This window comes from Balaenoptera ricei, chromosome 6, assembly GCF_028023285.1.
Source record: "Balaenoptera ricei isolate mBalRic1 chromosome 6, mBalRic1.hap2, whole genome shotgun sequence".
Taxonomy (NCBI): domain Eukaryota; kingdom Metazoa; phylum Chordata; class Mammalia; order Artiodactyla; family Balaenopteridae; genus Balaenoptera; species Balaenoptera ricei.
The window spans coordinates 6,065,028-6,088,408 of NC_082644.1; the positions used below are offsets into that span (position 1 = coordinate 6,065,028).

Sequence of the window (23,381 nt, forward strand, 5' to 3'; positions counted from 1 at the left end):
GAGTAGAATTAGACATTACCTTAAAAAAAAGGAAACTTCAGATATTATACACAATATTAAAGGTAACCAGTAGAACAAAAACACAAACCATATGAAATACCAAAGATTACAAAGAGAAAAGAAAATGAATCACATAGTGAAAGATTTACTAGATACAGTAAATAAATAATAAATTGATATGTCAGAGCTGAGATCAAACATATAAAGAAATCTGTTTAATAAATTCAAATTGACTAATAAAGCAAATCTAACTCTCTGTGGTATGAGACATACCTTAATCAAAAAGACACAGAAAGATTAAGGATTAAAGAATAAGCATAGATACACCAGGGGAACTCAAGTAATAAGAAAGCAGAAGTTCAGATTTTAATACGAAACTTGGTAGAATACAGGGGAGCAAAAACACCTAAAAAGTTAAAAGAAGCCAAAAAAGACATTATAATGCCGAAGACTGCAGCCTATAGAGAAACAACTTTTATAAGGTAGAAATTGCTGGAAATGCAAGGAGAAAAGGACTGAAACACACCAAAATTAGGACAGCTTAACATACCTCTCTCAGTCCAAGACATAATAGGTAAACCCAAATTAATAAGATTCTGTGTAATCTAAACCATGTAATCAGGAATTCCCTGGCCGCCCAGTGGCTAGGACTCTGCTTCCACTTCCAGGAACCCAGGTTTGATCCCTGTTCAGGGAACCAGGATCCCGCAGCCATGTGGCACAGCCAAAAAAACATAATAGTAAAAAAACTTTTAAAAATCAAAAATGTAGACCTATTTAACTCTGAAACATTTTTTCTTAATTCACATTCTTTTCAAGCACACAAATTTTAAAGTATGTTAATGTTATAAAGAAAAAGGTTTGCCACAGAGATCTAAATATAAAAAGAAATCCAAATATAAAATTAACAATATAAACACTTAGGATCTTAAATTTGAATTGGAAATGGCGGATCATGATTTTTTTTTTCTCACTTTCTAAAATACAAATTTTCCAGCTCCATCCACTAAAAAGGGCTAGAAACAACTCCAGTCCAATCTCACTGCCACATCTAACTCGCAAGGCGGTCTCTAAATTGGATTCTCCACTCAGTGGAACTAAGGATCCTTGAAGAAATGGCTGGTTCTAGCTGTGGAGCAGGAAACATAGAAAAGTGGGCTGGGTGTTTTGTTGCTCCAGAAAGTAAGGAAGGGAAGGAGCGATTAACGGCTGACATGGGTCTGATCAAAAGGACACAGGCGTCAGCTAAGCGTTCCCACTTGCCTTAGGTGGGAGGCTATGAACATCCAAAAAGTGACCCAATTAATTAAAATATACTAAATATACAAAAAGCTGTAAATTTATAAGAGGCAGGGAGGTGAGACAGAAACAAAATAGAGTCCACTGAACACCACTACAGTTCACAGGACACCAAATCATTACTCTGAAAAATAGACATTTTAAAGGAAACAATGAAGCATTTTTCTCACTATTCTAGTATAATATGTATTTCAGGGTGTCCAAGGAGCCCTCGTGGTTGAGAGTTTTTTATACAGATTCTCAGGTAATATACTGAAACAGAAAGATAGAGTTCAAAAAATCAACATTTTGCAACCCCTAATCCCATAACTGATTCAGGAAAGAATTCATCATTGGATGATTAAACCCTTAGACAAAATAGGGAATGAAAACAATCAAATTATCCAGCTACTGTCACCTAAGCCCAGTGATCAATTTTAGCTTCATTAAAAGTGAATCACACAGACATGCTGACAAGACACAATGTGACAGCTGGAAAACCAAGAACCAGGTCTGAAATAATCTTTTATAAACAATAACAGCAATAACAACAACAAAACCAAATCTGAATTTAATAAGCTTTTAAATGTAAATTCAGTTCACAAGAAATTCAGGGAGTAGCAGAGAAAGGTAAATAACGTCTCAGACCAAATCTAGAATTTAAGAACCTAATTCCTTCACTAAGTTCATACAGGGAGCGGGGAACTGTTCTAGATTATGAGACATTCACAAGGCTCTGTGGAGCTTAACAAACACACACAATGAAATGGAACTTGTTTGGATCTAGAATACAATACAATACAATACAATAGAAGTAGAATAGACTAACTGAAAAGAGGCATTTTTAGACGATCAGGGGAATTTGAATATGGGCTAGGTATTTGATGACACTAACTTTTGTTAATTTGCAGATATGTGGGAAAATGTTTCTCTCTCTCCCTCTCTCTCTTTCTCTCTCTCTCTCTCTCCCCATCTCTTTGCTCTCTTTTTCGCTGTCTCTCTCTCTCTCTCTCCTGGAGAAGATTAAACCATTTAGGGGTGAAATGACAAGATACGTAGAGTTTGCTTTAAAATTATCCAGCAAAAAAGGGCGGAGGTTAGGAAGTGAACAGATGAACAAGTATGGCAAAATGCTGATGGTTTTCAAACATCAGTGATTGGGACATAGCAATTTTCATAATAAGTTTTTTTGAATGCATGGCCTTTGAAGGAATGTGGGAACGCAATAGCAATAGAGAAATAGTTACATTTTGGTGACACTGTAGTCACAGCTAGACATCACCATTTTATTTTATTTGTACCCTAGAGCCAAAAATCATTATACTGGAACCATCATCATACCTATCATGTTTGAATGGCATAATGCCTCAATAATACAATATTTTACTCAGATTTTCGTACTTAGGATGTTTATTACCTTTGTCTGAGAACTGGTGTGGAATAACATGAGACAAGATGCCATAAATATATGAGCAGATGTCACCTTTTTGTCTGCCAGAATCCCTCTCTCTCTCTCTCTCTCCCTTCCTCCCTCTCTCTCTCTCTCTCTCCCCCTCCCTCTCTCTCTCTCTCTCCCTCCGTCTCTCTCTCTCTCCCTCCCTCCCTCCCTCTCTCTCTCTCTCTCCCTCCCTCTCTCTCTCTCTCCCTCTCTCTCTCTCCCCTCCCTCTCTCTCTCTCTCCCTCTCTCTCTCTCTCTCTCCCCTCCCTCTCTCTCTCTCTTTCTCTCCTTCCCTCTCCCTCTCCCTCTCTCTCTCTCCCCCTCTCTCTCGCTCTCTCTCTCTCTCTCTCATTTCTAAAGGTTGGAGCACTGGTCCTTAGCTGTCTAGAAAACTTTCTTCTTTCTCATCAGTAAAATAAAATTAACTTTTGAAATCATATAATGATTAGTAAAATATATAGAATAGTTCATGTTTTCAAAATGCTTACTCTTATTGACTTAGTTCTCCAAACATACATGAAACATATAGTCCAATTATTCACCATTTAACTAGATAGCAACAGAGACCACACTGGTATTAAAAGAAAGAATGGAAAAAAATATCACCATGTTCACAGGAGATGCTAGTCTCCACAATCAAAATCACTATGTAGCAATCCGAGTCAAAATAATACTATTTAGAGGAAATAAAGTAGACAAAGATTATAGACCTAAAAAGCCCTGAGACACAGAAGTCACATAACTGCACAGGTGAAGCGTGGTGTGAGGCAAGGCTTCTCACGTGCGCACAGACACGCCTGGAGGTGCTCAGCCCCGTGCCCAGCAGCACCAGAGACCCGGGAAAGCACTGCACGGCTCCCCCCAACATCGAGTTTACGTAAAGCTTGGCAGGAAAATGATACTGTACGAAAAATAACACTGATACGAAATGGGCACGTTACAGAATAGAATGCACAATACAGGACAGTTTTTTAAATAAAAAGATTTAGTCAAGAAGATGCTGTATTTCAATCCAAGACTGCCAGCTCCCCAGATACACGCGCACCTGCCATCAGCCTGGTCCTCGGGGAAATGTTTGGGGACCACCAGCCTAAGGAAAAGGCTGGATGGATGAAACTGACCCTCCTCTTTGAAGACCCAGAAACTTAATCTTTTCTGGGTCCCACAATGATCAGATCTCAAGAGAATCACTCGCCTCAACTGAAATGCACATGGCTGAGGACAATACCAAGACGTCCAGTATTAATTGTCAATGAATCTGTCAACAGACGAACGGATAAAGAAGATGTGGTACATATATACAATGGAATATTACTCAGCCATAAAAAGGAATGAAATTGGGTCATTTGTAGAGACGTGGATGGACCCAGAGACCATCATACAGAGTGAAGTAAGTCAGAAAGAGAAAAACGAATATCGTATATTAACGCATAAAGGTGGAATCTAGAAAAATGGTACAGATGAACCAGTTTGCAAGGCAGAAATAGAGACACAGATGTAGAGAACAAACATATGGACACGAAGGGGGGGAAAGCGGGGAGGGGGGATGAATTGGGAGATTTGGATTGACATATATACACTAATATGTATAAAATAGATAACTTATAAGAAAAAAAACTGTCAATGAAAATGACAACTGTCACAAAGCTCAGAAGTCCACGTGGGAATAAAAGCAGCACGTCTGGCCTCAAAATGCTATGTATACACCAAACATTCTCTAGAAACCTATCTATTGACTTTCTATGATAAAGCGCGGCGGCCAAGTGGAACAGAAAAATGTGAAATCCGTATCGTCAGCACATCCTCGCCATGTAAGCAGACCAAGTAGGAGTCAGAAAGTTGTTTGGTGAACCTGAAGTCAGAACAAAGACAAAGAGAATATTTAACGCGTCACGGATGCCAATGGGTTTGGTTTGCCCGAAAGAGCAACACCGGAGTCTGTTGGCTATAACTGCCCACTTCACCTCCATCCCAAGGGCAGCCCTGCTGTTGAGACGAGGGATATTCGCAGTAGGCGATTGCCCTGGGCAATAGGTGGATGGCACTGCCAACATCCACCTCTCACTCACCCTTGCTGTCCTTCCATGACTGAGGAACCCTTCTCACCAACACATCCTTTCTTTTTTGTGTGCTGCTCCATTGAGGGGGGGACTGTGGAGCTTCGCTGGCCACCCTGTCTCTTCCAGGGGCTTACACAGCTGTCATCTGACCTGTCACATGTTCACTTTCATTTCTCTGGTTTCATTCTGCAGTATTAATGGGCCAAGCGCTGTAGCCATCACCACAGATGAACCGTGAGCACAGGAGACAGAGCTTTGCCCTCGTGTGGCCTAAGGGCTGGTGAGCCATAACGAGGGTGAGCCGTTTGCATCATTCTGAGGGACAAACACCTCACTCACAGCATGCAGACTAAATCCTAGCGTTCTTGAAACCCTCTTCACTGGTCAGAACAGCTTCTGATGAGACCACGTCTCCACGCACACAAAATGCCATGACAGAACTGTTCTTCTTCAGTGTTCCTGGGGACTAGCCTGTGCACCCCCCCCCAAAAAACAAACCCACAACGCATCCCCTTAAATTCATAGGCTACCTAAGTGCATACAAATGAGCCCATAAAATGTCACATTGCAGCAACTTCCAAAGGAAAATGCGGTAATGAAAGTGCAAAATATCCCTCAGCTTTCTTCGTTCGTTTATTCCACAGACTTGATTGATCTCGCTCTGCCTCACATCAAGCTCCATGTGCAAAGTTTTGACAAATACGATGATCTTATTTGCAAAGCAGAAATAGACACAGACGTAGAGAACGGACAATACCAAGGGGGGAAAGGGCGGTGGGATGGATTGGGAGATTGGGACTGACACATACACACTGCTATGTATAAAACAGATAACTAATAAGAACCTGCTGCATAGCACAGGGAACTCTATTCGGTGCTCCGTGGTGACCTACATTGGAAGGAAATCCAAAAAAGAGGGGATAGATGTATAGGTATAGCTGATCAACTTTGCTGTACAGCAGAAACTAACACAACATTGTAAAGCAACTGTACTCCAATAAAAATTAATATAAAAAAAACAAATACGAGAATAACAGGAAATGATCGTTGTTCTCGGTTTCTCAAAGTTCAGAACACACCCTGCGTTCTGCCGAACTCCCAGCCACCTCTGTTCGTTCACATTCCAGCTCCAACATTTATGGGATATGTTCAAATCAGGTGAGTTACTTTAATGTCTCAGTTTCTTCAGCAGTAAAATGAGAATAATAGTCCCTACGCTCTAGAGTTAGTGGAGGATTAACTGTAGTTATGCATGTAAAGCTCTTACTTCAAGGTCTGGCATATGGCACGTGACCGACAGAAGCTTCCTGCCTGCACGGGCAGTGGTGATGGTATCCGCAGTATCTGCACGTCCAGATTCATGGCTAAAGTAACTGGAGTTGTTGTGTTAACAGTCTGGCCATCCCAAAGCCAAAGGAATACAGAATAACCCAAAGATAATCATTCCACGTCTGCTATAGTTATTGACAATTAAATATCTAATTCCCATATCTAAGAGAGAAATTACACTTAATTCTGTTCCGTGCCAAAGTGAAATGAGCAAGTATTTTCTCCTGAAGATAACTGGTTTTGTCTCCTCTAAAAGATCCAATTTTCAACAAACGTTTTGGATAGAAGATGCAAACTAAATAAAACAAGGGGGCTTCCCTGGTTGTGCAGTGGTTGAGAATCCGCCTGCCAATGCAGGGGACATGGGTTCGAGCCCTGGTCTGGGAAGATCCCACGTGCCGCGGAGCAACTGGGCCCGTGAGCCACAACTACTGAGCCTGCGCGTCTGGAGCGTATGCTGCGCAACAAGAGAGGCCGCGATAGTGAGAGGCCCACGCACCACGATGAAGAGTGGCCCCCGCTCGCCGCAACTAGAGAAAGCCCTCGCACAGAAATGAAGACCCAACACGGCCAAAATTTAATAAATAAATAAATAAATTTAAATAAAACAAGGAAAACTGAATATGGAAAAAGCAATTTCATTTGACAGTGTCAGCCCCAACCGTGACATTCTGAATGCGCAAATGGTGGGGGGAAGTTCAAGTTCATATCGAGTCTACACCTGGGTTACATGGAGCAGAAAATTGCAAGGGTCTCCCATTTTTCAGGTACTCCTTTCTTTCTTCTCTCTCTTGCTCTCTCTCCCTCTCCAAATGAACTATAAGATTGCTTATGAATTTAAAAGCAGACTTTGCCTCTTCCAGCTTATTAGTGCTTTCTCTGGTTTTAAGAACCCTCTGAGCTGCCCTGCTTGGTTACAAACACTGGCAATAGGCTGGAAAGCTCGGCCGTGACTACTTGTACATTAAGAAAACAATCTTGGTTAGTTTCTAAAGATGATAGTATGGGTTGGAAGGGAGTTAGTCTCGAATAAGGCGGGATTAGAGAGGGGAAGATAAAAATAAAAATGCTTATCACCTGCAACTACCTGCAGCTGGTTTTAATTTCCTCCCTGCAACCGGAAGTAATCCCAGTCTTTTGGGGGGATTTCCAGACAGCTCTCTCCTGAAACAATTATGTACCATCAGAGAAGAGCAGATCATGTTATATCTCTTCGTAAGATTTTTCCTTCTGTGTAAGTGGGGGTGAAATATGTTGTTGCATGAGATATAGTAAGTCCTAAATGCATGGAGAAAATTTTATTCATTCAGAGGTCGTATTAAGCACAAGTCTCTTCCGATATCCACCTCAAAGCAAAGAAATTCAGTCCTGCCTTATATGTCCCGCCATTACCTCCAGACCCCTTAGCTTGGCTTCTTCTCTTTCATGGATTTACAGGAAGTGAAAACAACTTCCTAAATCACCATCAAGTAAGCACTGTATTTTTTTTATTATTTTTTAAAATTTATTTTATTTATTTATTTTTGGCCGTGTTGGGTCTTCATTGCTGCGTGCGGGCTTTCTCTAGTTGCGGCGAGCGGGGGCTACTCTTCGTTGCGGTGCGCGGCGTTCTCATTGCGGTGGCTTCTCTTATTGTAGAGCACGGGCTCTAGGCGTGTGGGCTTCAGTAGTTGTGGCACATGGGCTCAGTAGCTGTGGCTCGCGGGCTCTAGAGCGCAGGCTCAGTAGTTGTGGCTCACGGGCTTAGTTGCCCCACGGCATGTGGGATCTTCCCGGACCAGGGCTCGAACCCATGTCCCCTGCACTGGCAGGTGGATTCTTAACCACTGCACCACCAGGGAAGCCCTATTTTTTTATTACTGTGAAATATACATAACATAAAATTTACCTTTTTAGCTATTTTTAAACGTACAGTTCAGTGGCGTTAAATACATTCACACTGTTGTGTAACCATCCCCAACATCCATCTCCAGAACTTTTCATCACCCCGACCTGAAACTCTGTCCCCAGGAGCCAGCTCTCCATTCCTGCCTCCCCCACCCCCTGGTAACTTCTACTCTGCTCCTCGTTTCTATGGATTTGACTGTTTCAGGAGACTGAGAAGTAGAACCATACAATGTTTGTCCTTTGGGGGCTGGCTTTTTTCACTTAGTATAATGTCTTCAAGATTCATCCATGTCTTCAAGATTCATCCATGTTGTAGCATGCATCAGAACTTCATCCGTTTTTAAGGCAAAATAATATCCCCTTGTACGTATATACCACATTTTGTTTATCCATTCATCCGTTAATGGAAGCTTGGGCTGTTTCCACATTTTGGCTATTGCAAATAATGTTGCTATGAACATGGGTGTACAAATACCTGTTCAAGTCTTTGCTAGCAATTATTTTGCATATAATTGCCTTTGGAGGGAGCACAGCCCAGTCAACACTTTGATTCTGGACTTCTGGCCTCCAAAACTGTGAGAGACTACATTTCAATTGTTTTAAGCCACCAAGATTGTGGTAATCTGTTACAGCAGCTACAGGAAACTAATATACCTTGGTTTCCTCATTGCAAAATAGAAATACAATAGTACCTACCTCAAAGAGCTGTTGTGACAGTTAAATGGAATAATCCATGGAAAGCCCCTAGCACAGGGCTAACACAGCAAGGTCTCAATGGAATGTTGGCTATTATTATTTCCTGCTGTGGAAACCCTGATTTGCATTACAAATGGATAGAGGAGGCAATACAGTACCTAAGTCATATGCAAGGCAGAGATTCAAGATGTTTTTTGCGTGAGACTGCTCTCAGCTGTTTTTTTTTAAAGCAAAAACTATAGCCATTTTCTTGTCTACCAACGCCCATGGGTACAGGGAATTTTTCAGATCATGCATTCCAAAGAGCAAATTCTAAGCTCCCATGTGTCTGTGAAACAGTCTACGGGCCACCAGACATATAACGCAAGAATACTTTGTGTATATATATATATCTTTCTGGAGAGTCCATAGCTTTCATCAGATTCCAAAAAAGTTTAAAATCGCTTACATAAAATGATCCTGACAGCCTTGAATGAAAAGCTTAAGACGGGGCTCAAAATATAAACCAGGCAAGCATCACATTCAGCTGGAGGGCCACCTGTGGCTCAAAAAGTCATTGCTGCAGGGAGATCAGCTCGGTCCTTTGTGACCACCTAGAGGGGTGGGATAGGGAGGGTGGGAGGGAGACGCAAGAGGGACGAGATATGGGGATACATGTATATGTATGGCTGATTCACTTTGTTATAAAGCAGAAACTAACACAACACTGTAGAGCAATTATACTCCAATAAAAATGTTTACAAAAAAAGTCACTGCTGGAGCTTTGCCCGTCACCTAATTCCAGCAATAAGAGGAGAGCAGTCAGGACTTGAGAAAGGGATTTGAGAGATGAGTCCAAGCCAGGGGCTTTGCGACTCCAGCCATCTCCTGAATAGGCCTGGTGTGTGTGTGTCATAAGAGGAAGTGGACATTCAGTGCATCCAACAAATAGGTCTAGCAATAAATTCCTTTGAAATCATTTGAAAAATTCAATGTTTAGTGAAGCCTCTTTGTAAAACCCTAAGACCAATTGCCAGAATAATAATAGCTGTCATTGTGACCCCTCTCATTCATCAGCAGAGAAACTAGCTAGAAAAACAGTTAACCTTTTTCTTCATTTAAAAGGCAATTATTGAGTAAGTACTATATGTTATGGACTGAATTATGTCCCCCACCTCCCAAATGCATAAGTTGAAGCCCTAACCCTTCAACAATATAACTATTTGGACATAGGGCCTTCAAGGAGGTAATTAACATTAAATGAGGTAATAAGGGTGAGGCCCTAACCCTATAGGACTGGTGTCCTTGTAAGAAAAGACACCAGGTGCCAGAGAAAAGGCCATGTAAAAACACAATAACAAGGCTGCCATCTTCATACCAAGGAGGGAGGCCTCAGGGGAAACCAAACCTACCGACACCTTGATCTGAGACCTCCAGCCCCCAGAACTGTAAGAAATAAATTCCTGTTGTTTAAGCCGCCCAATTTGTGGTATTTTGTTATGGCAGCCCAGCTGATGAATCCATTATACACCAAGAACTACGCCAGGGGCTGGAGTTACAGAGATGGTTAAGGCATAGCTTCTCCCCAAGCTCACTGGCTTGAGATAACACTGCAGGATCCTGCAAGAAACAGAACCAGGCCTTGGCCTCCCAAAGCCACCTGACACTAGGGTGAGCCTGCCAAACTTCCTCTTGAACTTGCCTGGACAGGCTGTTTAGGTTGTAGGTGGATCCAGACTCATTAGACCAGAACTAGACTAATGCTGGCTTTCTTTAAGACCTCTTCTGTTTTGTTCTGCATTGTTTTGTTTTGTTGTTCTGTTCTGCTCTATTTTCAGGGAAAAATAACATCTCACTCTCTCCCAGAGAAAGGATAACTCACAATCTCATCAAACCCCAATTAGCTCGTTCTCAGAACTATCCACCCATTGAGTCTGTCCTGATTAATTACATTCAGTTAAGAAATTTGAGAGGAGGGAGATTATGCAAAATGCTCAGATTACAAGGAAATGTGATATTATCATTCAGAAAGCTGACCGGAGCATTCAAGCGTTCAGAGATTATTACACTGGTTTTTGCATGAGACGGTGCTCCAGGGTGGAATTTCTGGTGTCACTGGTTTGGAGAGAGAACATTTGCTTTTTCATAGGAAATATTAAACAGTTTTCTTATTAGTTTTGCACGAATTTCCCTTGATACAGGACACAGTGGTGGAATGCTGGTCAGTGTGACTCAGAATTTTAAGGCTGGCCTCCAAAGCTCACTATTTCTGTTCCCCATCTGTTTGATTTTGTGTCAGATGGTAAGAAGGAGAGTGGGAGTATTTTTATCACCACTCAGCTTTGTCCTCTACAAAATGGAAACGTTACGGCTTCATAATCGAGGGCCCGCAAAGAAATATTTCAGGGAAGTAGTTATACCATGTATTACACTACTAGTCAGTATCCCAAATGCAATTTGACATTTTCACCTTTTTTGCCCTTAAAGACCCAAGTCACCTCTTTTAATATGGTGTATTTAACAATGATGAAATTTACAGTAGAAAACTCAGACCCTGAATTATCTTACTTGAAAATAAGGACAATTTGCTGACCTTCCTTAGAAGGATGGCTATTAAACTCACGAATGAGTTCAAGAGAACCTACTTCTCCAGAGAACTTTAAAAGCCCACAGATGATCATGTGTCTCAGGGATTTTGCTGCAATCCTGTCCAGGTCTAAGGGTCACATCTTTCTCAGAATCAACTCTATGAATTTGATTGCAGATGTTCATTAACTAACAGTCCTGAATTTTACACAAGAGCTTAACATCCCTCTATTCGATAAGCTTTTCAACCTGCCCACATTTCAATGATCTGACCTGAATTCAACAGGAAGAGTTATTTTATCTGGACACCATGTTGCATGAGTCATCTCTCAAGTACTAAAAAAGTTGCTTTATTTTCGACGCCCGTGGCTATTACCCTCAGATCCTTGAGGATGATGTTGGAAGTGGATTTTCACGATTACCCTGGAGCACATCGGAGATTTACTGGCAAATCATAGATGAACGCAGCAATTGGCAGGAGTGTTTTAGTATTCCTAGAACAGCACTCCAGGGGAAAATGACAGGAATAGGAAATGTCAAGGCATTCGTTAAAAGATGAGGTGTACGACGGGGCCGAGTCTGCGGAGATGGCTCCGAGCTGCTTTCCGAGTGTGGGGACAACCACCTTGCCGGGGTGTCTTCCCACGATCTCGGCAGAGATGGGGCCACACTGCACACGAGCCAGCTTCTCCCGAAGGCACTGCCTTCAAAGCGGCATCTCCGCTCGTAAACCCCCTGACACACGTTGGTGCTGTTAGCAGCGTGGGAAGTGGTCTTCTCCTAGATCCCTTCTCTGCACGGACTACTCATATTAACTCCCGACTCTCAGATCTCCTTCTGGCAACTTTTCCTGCAGATACTCCTGAACTCTCCCTGTAAAATTTTCCTTCAGGTCTCATTTCCCCTCCTCCTGTTCAGCTTTAATGAACTAGTCTGAGTTTTGTAAATTGCAGGGAGAAAACCAGGGCATGAGTGACTCTGTTCATCTCCTAAGCTACTCCTTACACTTTACCCAAAAAAGGTCTGCTTTCATGTTTCTGACATACAGTGCGCTTTTGTCTCATAACACGTGTGTGCATAACTCACACCAAAGCGTGAATAATAGCTGCCTGAGCTCTCAGAAACTTTTGCTCGGCCAAGCCAGTCGGTCACTGGCTTTTGCCAGCCGTGCACCCCTTCGAGGATGTGTACTAAACTAGTTCTTTCTTTGACTTTGTGAAATTACAACACCAAAACCTAAGGGAAAAAAATCCAAACTAAAAAAAAAATTAAAATATCATAGTTACTAAGAGTTCATATTCTTGTGTGCTCCAGAGATCACAATTGTTCCATCTTCTCTGCTATATAAGTCATCACTATTCTGCCATTTTCTAATTTTTCTTTTCGGAAAGTGGACTCTTTTAAAAAGCCAGATTCAAAATCTAGGGTCTCGTGCAGAGGTCAGGAAATGCTTCCTCCCCTTAACTCCCCCGTGATGCCTTCTCTGGTACCAGCACCCCTTCCCCCGACCCAGAGTCCAGCCATCGTGGGCAAGCAGCTGGGCCCCTTCAGCTCTGGACCTGGACCACTGGTCACTTCTCCATCCCTGGGCTGCCAGCGCTTTACCAAAGCTCCCTGATCGTTAAAGTGGTTTTATTTCCTTTTTGTTTTTTCTTTTTCTTTATTGAAGTATAGTTAATTTACGATGTGACACATCGTATTATTTGTAATGGCTACAAAGTATTCCATTGTATGCCTCTATCATAATGTATTTAAACAATTCCCTATCAATGGATAATGGATATTTATGTTGCTTTGATTTTTTTTAAGTGGTTTTATTTCTAACACTGCTTCAGCTTCTCTACCTCAGTCAGACTCCAACCCAAATTTGGACTAAGATCACTTCTTTTCTAAACCCAAGGATTCATAGCTTTCTTTCATCTCCATGTATCCCTTTGAGCTCAGTAAAGCATTTACCACAGACTTATCACCCCAAACTGCACTCTTCTGGTGAATTAATTATATTCATTTCCATAATGTGGTGTAAGAGCTCAGATCTAGGGATCAGAGACATAGGTACAAATCCCGCTTGCCATCTACCGGTCGTATAATCATGGACAAACCATTTAATTTCCCAGAGCCTCAGTTGCCACTGGGAATGGGTACACAGCACAGCAGTGGTGCAGATGAAGAAGTGAAATAATGGTTGTGAAAGCTCCCAATTTAGTATGAAGTAGGTACTCTCATTTCTCTTCCTTCTATCAGAGAAAGTTGCTTATCATAACTCTAATAAGTGGTTTGTTTATACAAATCTTCCTCCATATCTATTTGCACAAATCAAAATGTTTTTGGCGATTAATCCTTAATCTGAAAGCTCTGTTCTGACACTGGATATCGTTGTTTCACAAACAATACTCACAATCCTTCATTTCAAGTGGCAGGACACAGTTTTAGAAATAGACTATTTGGAGGAGAACACATATAAGTCTGCAGGCCCTATGGTAATATTTCTGCCGTGGGCTCATCGTTTTCTTGCATAATGTAAGCCAGGCTACCGAAATGAGCAGTTCCAGTAGGTCCCAGGGCAAGAGAGAGATGCCAAAGCAATTAAGTTTATGGTAAATTCAGAAGAGGAAAACGTGCGTACGATAGGAAGAAAATCTCTGCGGGCTTAATTTCTAGGAAAGGCAGGAGTCGTCTCTGCCAGCAGCCACGGGACGCCACTAGCATGGCGCAATTAGGGGTGGAATGATCTGCTCGAGCAGAAGTAGTGTGACGGCCACAAGGCAGAACCTTCCACAGCGAAGGTCCTAGAAGGATAATGAGAGCGTTTTCAGTACTTTGCATTTATATGCTGGGGTTTTTTAAAAGTTTTGTGGAGTATAGTTGATTGCCAATGTTGTGTTAGTTTCAGGTGTACAGCAAAGTGATTCAGATTATATATATATGTATATTCTTTTTCAGATTCTTTTCCATTATAGGTTACTACAAGATAACTGGGTACAGTTCCCTGTGCTCTACAGTAGGTCCTTGTTGTTTATCTATTTTATATACAAACGTGTGTATATTTTAATCCCAAACTCCTACTTTATCCCTCCCCTTCCATCTGCTGTTTTTAATTTCTAAAAGCACCTCACAATTTTTTTTATCCGCCTCACATGAATTGGGGAGGGCTCATATATAATTCTGTCCTCAAGTCTCCCCATCCCAGAGAGGTTGTTCCGTGTTAATTCTGCTTTTCCTCATTCCCATCGAGGTCAAGCTTCCTGAAAGAGGAGTTTGCATTGGTTGCCTCGCATTTTTCCTCTGTCCACTTGGCCATCTGTCTCCTGCCTTCACTGACCTTGGAAATTGAAACTGTCCTTGGAAAGGCCCCTGGGGACCTCCTAGCAGCCAAGTCCGACGGCCCCTCCCAGCCCCCCCTGACCTCACTAAGGAATTTGACCCTGCTGACCCCCGCCCCCCACCACGTCCACTTCCTGAAACCCTTCTCTCTGCCTTCTCTCTGGCTCTCCTCTTACTTTCCCGGCTTTTCCCCGACAACTCGTTCTTTGCTTGCTTCCCAGAGAAACCATTCCCCGAATTCCACTCTCAACCCTCCTCCTCCTCTTTGCTGTGCAATATCACATCCTCCTCTGACTCCAACTATTACTCAGTCAGATTCCAGGCAGGAGGCAGAAATCACACCAGTAATCTGAACAGGGAAATCTTCATGGGCAGAATAGTGTTAACTAGTAAAAGGGGTAAAATGGACTTTAAAGGGCACAGAAGTAGCCGCCTTCAGGGAACGTGAGCAAGGCGGGAACTCAGAGGCTTAGGCGAGCCCACCCGTCGCCCTCCCCCTCCCACCTTCCCCCACTTCTCCCCCTCCCCCACCCCTTCCCTCCCCCCTCTCCTCACCCACTCCCCCAGCAAGGAGGAAGGTCAGGCTTCCTTTGCCAGGTGTGGCTGCTGCAAACAGCGCCGCCAGGTGGTGGTGAGGACACCTGCAGGAGGCAGGAGCCCCAGCGAATCCACAAGGACCTCTCAGGTGAGGCCACTTCCTTCTGCCCCACCCCACACGCCCACGTGCTGATACACGTGGGAAAACAGGGCACACGAAAGAAGGAAAGAGCCTTCCTCCTGCTCTGCACCCTCCATTAGTAAAGCCTACAGTTGTAACCGGTGCGAGGAAAATGTCTACAGGGTCCACCCTGAGTACCACAAAGCAAGGCAGAGGGGATAGGTGTGGAGTTGAGAGGTGATGTCTTAATAATCGGCATAGTGGATGATTTCCAAATCTGAATTTCTTACCCTGACCTCCCTCCCAAACTTCAGACTGTCTATGTATGGATGTCACCAAGACATCTCAAACTCAGCACATCTTCATTATCCATAAGCAAACGATTGTCAAGACCTGCAAATGTTCTCTGAAAAAAAGATGTGTCTGCAGTACACCTCTCCCTTTGAATACGTACACATTCTTTGGATACATTCTATCACTACCTCTACCAGAGTTCAGATTCTCATTATCGATTAGAACTGGTGCCTTTGCTCACAACAGCATTACTCTTCATCTCTCTTTCCCATTAACACCAGAATTGACTCCCTAAAATAAGATTTTCTTCTCAAAAACTTCTAATAATTCTCTCTGCCAACAGCACAAGGTCTACATTGCTTATCTTGGTATTTGCGACCTTCCCAAAATGGCACCAATCTACCCCCCTGCCAGCCCCATTTTTCTATGCATCTCAATACTGCTTCTGCTAGTACTACAATAAAGCTAACATTTATGGAGCAATTAGTATGAACCAGACACTAATGCGAGCACCTTTTACGTATAATCTCATTTAATCATCACATCAAATTTATCATGTATCATTATTATTATCTTCATTTTACAGAAGAGTAAACTGAGGCAAAAAGAAGCGAAATAAGTTGCCTAAAGTCCCACAGCTAGTAAATGGTGACATCAAACTCTAAACCCAGGCAGTCTAATTCCAGAATCTATACTCCTATATACATTATATTTCTTTCTAAAAATAAATACACGTAAGAATAAATTTAACCAACAGGGCAAAAGACATATACAAACATTACTGAAAGAAATTTTAAAAGATCTAAATAAATGTTCATGGATTAGAAGACAATCTTGTTAATACTACCCAAAAATACTATGGCAACACTACTCAAAGAAATCGACAGGCAATCCCTATCAAAACTCCAAGGGCTTTTTTTTTTTTCAGCAATAGAAAAACTCATTCTGAAGTTCATATGGAATCTGAAGAATCCTAAATAGTCAAAACAATCTTGAAGACGAAGAACAAAGTTGGAGGAGTCACACTTCCTGATTTTAAAATGCAACACAAAGCTACTGTAATCAAAGCTGTGTGGTACTTCGATGATCCAGCAAGCCCACTTCTGGGTATATATTCAAAGGAAATGAACCAACCAAAAACCAAGAAGCAAGTAAATGTGAACTGTCTGTCATACCGGCATTTCCTGATTGGATAATTTATGCTTTAGTCTTCCTCTCCCAGGAAGGCAAAGGTTGGTCAACTTAGACTTGCCCAGCAATTAATCTTCTAATATTTTATCCCATTTGAAATGACCCAGATAGTCAATGAATTCTCTTTATTTAACTTAGTTTAGTTTCAAGTTAGCAAAATCTGGAGGGACTGTTTTAGACAGACATTCCCAGAACATAATTATTCCTATAGAGTTTACCTAAAAGCTCTTATCTCATTTACATTTAAGTTTCATCACATCAAGTTATTTTCCTTGCTGACAAATTTGCAACAGATATAATAAGGTCTTATTTGACCTCTAGTAAACCTAGGTACAACAGAAGTATTATACTTAACACTGATGACTCTAAAAACATGTCTATATCAATCAAACCAACAGGCTTCAGTAGCTTCAATAACAGATATCAATTCAGTACTGAGTATTTCCCAGATCACATGAACCTGAAATTCATTCTATGTCTGAGAATTCATATAAGCTTGTAATTTCTTTTAAGCAAATAAACAGAGCTCATCCACAAACCAATCTTGGCAACGCCATCTAGAAGGAGAGACACCTCATATTTATAAGGTACTATAGTCATACATATATCTCTACAGACACAGAGATCTCACAGTTTTCCTGCTACAGCTTAAAAGGCCTCTCTTTTTTGTCTTCACTCGCAGAGATTAAAGTTCCTGAGAGCCCAGGTAGATCATTTATATCTCAAAAGGCACAGGGAGAGAAATACCAGTTCCACCTAGAAAGCCAAATTCCTCTAAAAGCATAAGCAAAAACCCATTTTAGAATGTCAAAGGCTTCCCATTTTGGCCATTTTCATGGCTTTTTTTTTAGTTTCTAAATAGCTGATTCAGTTTAAACAAATAACAGGAATAGAGAATAATCCATATCATTCACACACATGCACACGCCTCACTTGCAGAGAAACAGGAATCAGCATTCAAGTTAACGTTCGCCTCGGCTCTTAGCTCAGCCTCCGTGGCCTTTCTTAATATAAAAGGCAATGACCAGCCCACAGCTGTGGCCAATATCTCTGCAACAGCCGCAGGGGCGTCTAGGAGTTCTCTGTACTCTCTCGGCGGCCCCCATTCATCAAGGACAGGCACTGCAGGACCCCGATACTAGTGGACGGCCACCCCAGGGTTACCCCCTGAAACTTTCAGGCCCCACGTGTTAGTGGTCGGCCCCAAAACTTTCCATTCCCAGTCCTAACTTCCCGACATCTCGCTGCTCACGGGCGTTTCCTCCGTCTCCTGGCTGTTCCACCAAACGCTGGGCTGCACCCTGCAGGCCTACAAGACCTGTACCTGGCCAGCTTTAAGACGGAAGGAAGAGCCCGGAGTCAGCGACAGAGGCATCAGTGGTTAATGCATAGGGGAGCTTACATGTCTGAGGCAGGGTCCTGGGGCCACTCCCCACTGTGGACGGTGGACGGCGGGCAGGACATGGAAGCAGTCTTGGCTCCCAGCGGCAGGGGGAAGCCCAGTTATAGGGGGATTGATGTCAGGTGAGCTCGTCGGTTACCAGGGAAACCAGCAGAGGAGCACACCCCTTCCCTCCCATTGGATGAGGTATCACGGTGGAGATGTTCTGATCTCAAGGTTAGAACAATCACCAGCTGCGGCCGGGCAAGTACTTAGGGAGGTCAGTCATGTGAGTCTGGTGGTAGCGATCAAAAAGAAGTAACTGTTAAACGCTAGCGGATCCCTTGTAACACGTGCTGGGCCTGGTTGTGAGTAGAATGCAGCACACATTCAAGGCAGGAATAAGACGAACAAAGTCTGAGGATCTAATGTAAAACACGCTGACTGTAGCTGATAACACCGAATTGTACAATTGAAACTAGCTAAGCAAGGAGAACTTGAATGTTCTTACAAAAAAAAGATAAATATGTGACGTGATGGCTGTGCTAATTAACTAAATGAGGAGAATCCCTTCACAAAGTAAACGTATATTCACTCACCACAAGACATACTTTAAATATCTAATTTTAGGACTTCCCTGGTGGCGCAGCGGGTAAGAATCCGCCTGCTAATGCAGGGGACACGGGTTCCAGCCCTGGTCTGGAAAGATCCCACATGCTTCAGAGCAACTAAGCCCGTGCGCCACAACTACTGAGCCCACGCACCTAGAGCCCGTGCTCCGCAACAAGAGAAGCCACCGCAAAGAGAAGCCCGCGCACCGCAAAGAAGAGTAGCCCCCGCTCGCCGCAACTACAGAAAGCCCACGCACAGCAGCAAGGAAGACCCAATGCAGCCAAAAATAAATTTTAAAAACTAATAAAATAAATAAATATCTAATTTTCTATGGCAATTATACCTCAAAGCTGAATTTTAAAAAATAAAAAGGTTTATGGGCTCTCAGAAGAGAAATCCTTTTCCCACTTTACTAGTCAAATTCAATCAAAGCTGCAAGACCCTGAAAGAAAACTGGCCCCATCAGGTGTATTGGCAGCTGAGGTGCCTGCGAAGCCCTCTCGGTGCTACAGCATGCCGTGGGAACCAAAAAGGTCACAGTTTTCCAAGAATGAAAAAATAAATTATCACCAACAGAACTCTGGGATTTGAAGAAATGTTGTCCATAGGAAGGAGAATCACTAAGCAACAGTTTTTGGAGCCCATCAATAAAATGATGGACGTCTCTGCAGCTGTCTTCACGGTCTTGAGGACTCTGACCCCACCCGGGGGTCTTCATCTCCCCCAGACATGCCCCGCCCAGTGAGGACACCATGCCAGAGGGGGATCAGGAATCATTGGTCGTGATGCGCCAGGACTTTCTGGATCACAAGGGACTAGACATGCTTTCAAAGAAGGGGACAGATTTTTGGAGGGTTGAATTCGAATTTATTTTTATGAATTTTTTAAACTGAGATATAATTGACCCGTAACATATTACTTTCAGGTGTCCACATAATGATTTGATATTTGTACATATTACAAAATGATCACCACGATAAGTCTAGTTAACATCTGTCACCACACAGTGACATCATAGTTTTCTTGTGATGAAAGCATTTAAGACCTACTGTCTCAGCAGCTTTCAAATATACAACACAGTACAGTTAACTATCCTGACTGTGCTGTATATCACATCCCCAGGACTTATTTATTTTATAACTGGAAGTGTGTACCTTTTTTTAGCATTTTCTGGGGGGGCTCCCGCACCGTGCGGCATGTGGGATCCCGACCAGGGATCAAACCCGCACCCCCTGCATTGGAAGCTTGGAGTCTTAACCACTGGACCGCAAGGGAAGTCCCCTGGAAGTCTGTACCTATTGACCCCCTTCACCATTTCACCCACAAATCCTTTTTTATTTTTCACTGTATACCAGTATCTAGCATAGTGGCTGGGACATACCACATACTTAATGTTTGTTGAATGAGTCACGAACGTACTACTTCTTACTTGAAACACCCCAAGTCTATGGGGGGCGAAAGGATAGCAAACCATGGTCTAGCGTTTGTTGAGCTGAGGCGAGTCTCTCTTCGACAACCAACTGAATTACCTGCCAGCCACCTCGACATTTATTTCACACGCCCCTTCTCCTGTGCCTCTTTTATAAAACCTCTCATGTTGGGGAGGAAAAGCCAAGGTTCCAGCTGAGCCTGACTTCTCTTGCGGACCTAAGAAATCCTTCACTCTCTGTCAGACCTTTTCCTAATCCTTGTCCAACAGGAGATTATCTCTGTACTCCTGTCATACACCTTGAGTCCCTTTTGCCCCATTTTTCTCCTGCTTCCCACCCGTTCCTAGTCAAGCACCACCTCACTTTCTAATCCTGCCCCGTGTCTCTCAGATTCCTTGATGCGATTTTAGTGCTGCCGAGTCCCCGTGCTGGACGTCAGAGGAACAGAACAGGAAAATTCCCTGCTCTGCCCTGCCCTAGATCTGGGCGTGTGTTTGCCTGTGAACTGCTTTTCCTTCAGCTGCAAATACAGAGCCCACGGTGAAAAAGTCCAAATCATTCGTGTTTTTTCTTGTCTACTTTTTTTAGAAAGAAAACTTGATTCAAATGGATAAGCAAGTATTAGGGCCTGTTCTGTTGAGATTTTACTCATCTGTTTATTATGACAGAGCTGTGCTTATGAGCCGAGGATGGGATGTGCACTCTGGCTGAAGAGGTGGGAATGAAAACAGCAGCAGATGAGGCTGGCCTGATGAGCCTTGAGTCCAGGCGCCCGCCTTGTCCTCTAGTGAGCTCTCCGCATCTCTTCTCTGGCACAATGATGGGCTGAAATCTACACAGATGTGGACAGTTATGGCTTGGAAACTTGAAATTTGGTTTCTGCAGCCATTTATCCCATTGTCTACGCAGATGCCATTTGCATGAGAATTTAGAACATTCAAGGACAGGAATTATTATAATTTATCAGTAATTTTACACTTACTTGAGGGTGCATATTCAAAAACTTTCTCGTTGACATGTACACACTATATTTAAAATGGATAACCAACAAGGACCTACCGTATAGCACAGGGAACTCTGCTCAATATTACGTAACAACCTAAATGAAAGAAGAATTTGAAAAAGAATAGATACATGTATATGTACAACTGAATCACTTTGCTGTACACCTGAAACTAACACAACATTGTTAATCAACTAGACTGCAATATAAAATAAAAAGTTTAAAAAATTTTTCTCATTGAAAAAAAAAAAAAAAGGAACATTCAAGAGTTTAGAAAAGGGTTTTCTCCACCCCTGCCAGAGCGCTTTCACGCTCATAGCATTTAGAAACAGAAAGAGGCCCTCTGATGGTTTTGGTGCAGATCCTCGGGCAGGTCTGGCAGATACTCTGCCCGACATCCCTGGCTGGTCCAGGTCCTTTTCCTCCCCGAGTCCTTCTCTTCCAAGAGCAGAGCCCGTGCAGCTGGTCCCTCTGCGGCCACGTGGCCATAAACCGATAGCAGCTGCTTTTCCCTCCCCGTGGATCCGAGCTCCTGGACACAGGAGAGGGAACAAGAGTGCCCTGAAGGCGCCTTTAGCATCCTTTGACACTGGTTCTCTAAGAAGAGTGAGTCTGTGAATTCAGTGGCCAAGAGTAAAGCGAGAGCTCGGTCCAGAGTTCTCTCCGGCAGCCCTCGGGTGGAGCAGCTTTAGAAACCAACACCCTGGCCCCAGATAAGATCAGACGGGCGCTGACAGATGCTGGTCTCTGGAGAGAGATGCAGGCTCAGACTTCTGCCCCTCAGGGTGCTTCTCTTTCACCCAATAAACTGGATCACACACCTGGAAGCTGAGTCCGCAAAAGGCCTATTTTAAGCGTGGCTCCCCAAATTCCACAGTAAGATTCCTCCCTGGTGCTTGACTGAGGAGGTGGAGAAAAGGTGAAGGAAGTGGGAGTGACCGGGGTGCTCGCCGACACGGCCTAGTTCACCCCCTGTCCTTCAAGATCGCCCATGAGACTGAGAGGAGAGAGTCAATTCATTTGCAAGGGGGGAGGGGGGGATTGGGGGGTGGCAAACATTTTCCCTCATTCAGCTTCAAATGTGGAGTCTATGGTGCCCAGGACAGCGCATAGAAAAGTGCTTGTGTGTGTCCACTTACAGTGTGTCCACTTGTTTTTGCAAGAGTGTCCATAGCTCTCCTTGGATTCTCGGAGAGGTCCATAGGCCAAAGTAGGTTCAGAACCGTTACCCTGTGTCCTCCATTATTTCACATCCCCTGTCATCGGGGACAGACACCCCAAGAATAGTGGTCCAGTAGCAGAAGACAAGCCCCAGCTGTTGTCAAATTCCGTGGATAAGGAAACTGGTATCCACCACATTGATTCCCTCCTGAATGACACTATACCAGCCTCTACTCCTAAAGGAAGTGGAAATGAAACAGCTCTCTCCAGCACACCCCATCCAGGCGTCATTTATTCCATTCGTGACACCCAGTACATCACATGACAACCTCCTCTCTGCCTCACCGCCCCATCCCAGGAGGATCAGGCCCCATTCAGGCATCCTTCCGTCCTGGAGAGACTCCTTATCTACTCATGCTGGGCAAAAGAACCGTGACTAAAACGATCACTTGAGTACATCCTGTTCTTGTTTCCATTCTTAGTGGTACCTAAAGGGATTATTATAATCCAGGACTCTACAAAGGCATGGAAAGGATTGAGATCCTTGAGCTTATCTAAGCAGACACACCTCAGTAACAAACTGTAGACATTGCCCAGCTCTGCAGCAGGATGTGGGTCTGATGCCGACAGGAAGATTGGTGGAACCTTCACGCAGGAAGATCTGACGTGGGGATGTGTCTGCAACCAGACTTTTTCCATTGCTGTTTCTGCTGTTGATATTTTTCACCCCTTTTCCCACCCCCAGCTATTCAGTTCTTTACAACCACGTTAACAAAATACTTGCTAAGAATTATGAGTGTTTTTTTCTCATTCTGCAACTTTTCAAAGTCCAGACATGATGTAGGGAAACTTCATCCAGTAGAGGATTACACCGACAGTACTATCCTTCCTGTTTTGCTAATACTCTAGGATGGCATTAATTTATCATCCAGGAGAAATGCTAAACCAGGATGACAGGTGCAGACAAAGACCATCCCAGGCCGCTGGGGGCGTCAGGTGGCCACATCCTTGCACAGTGATCTCTCTCTTCCTCATAGCTTTTATCTGCACCACCTGCCTCAGAGTGGAGCTCTC

General features: G+C 43.3%; 1 protein-coding gene across 5 annotated transcripts in view; it reads left to right on the forward strand.

Moving 5' to 3' along the window:
• GALNTL6 (polypeptide N-acetylgalactosaminyltransferase like 6) overlaps positions 1-23,381 on the forward strand; it is a 1,732,831-nt gene that overhangs the window by 1,683,628 nt on the left and 25,822 nt on the right. The window lies entirely within an intron of this gene.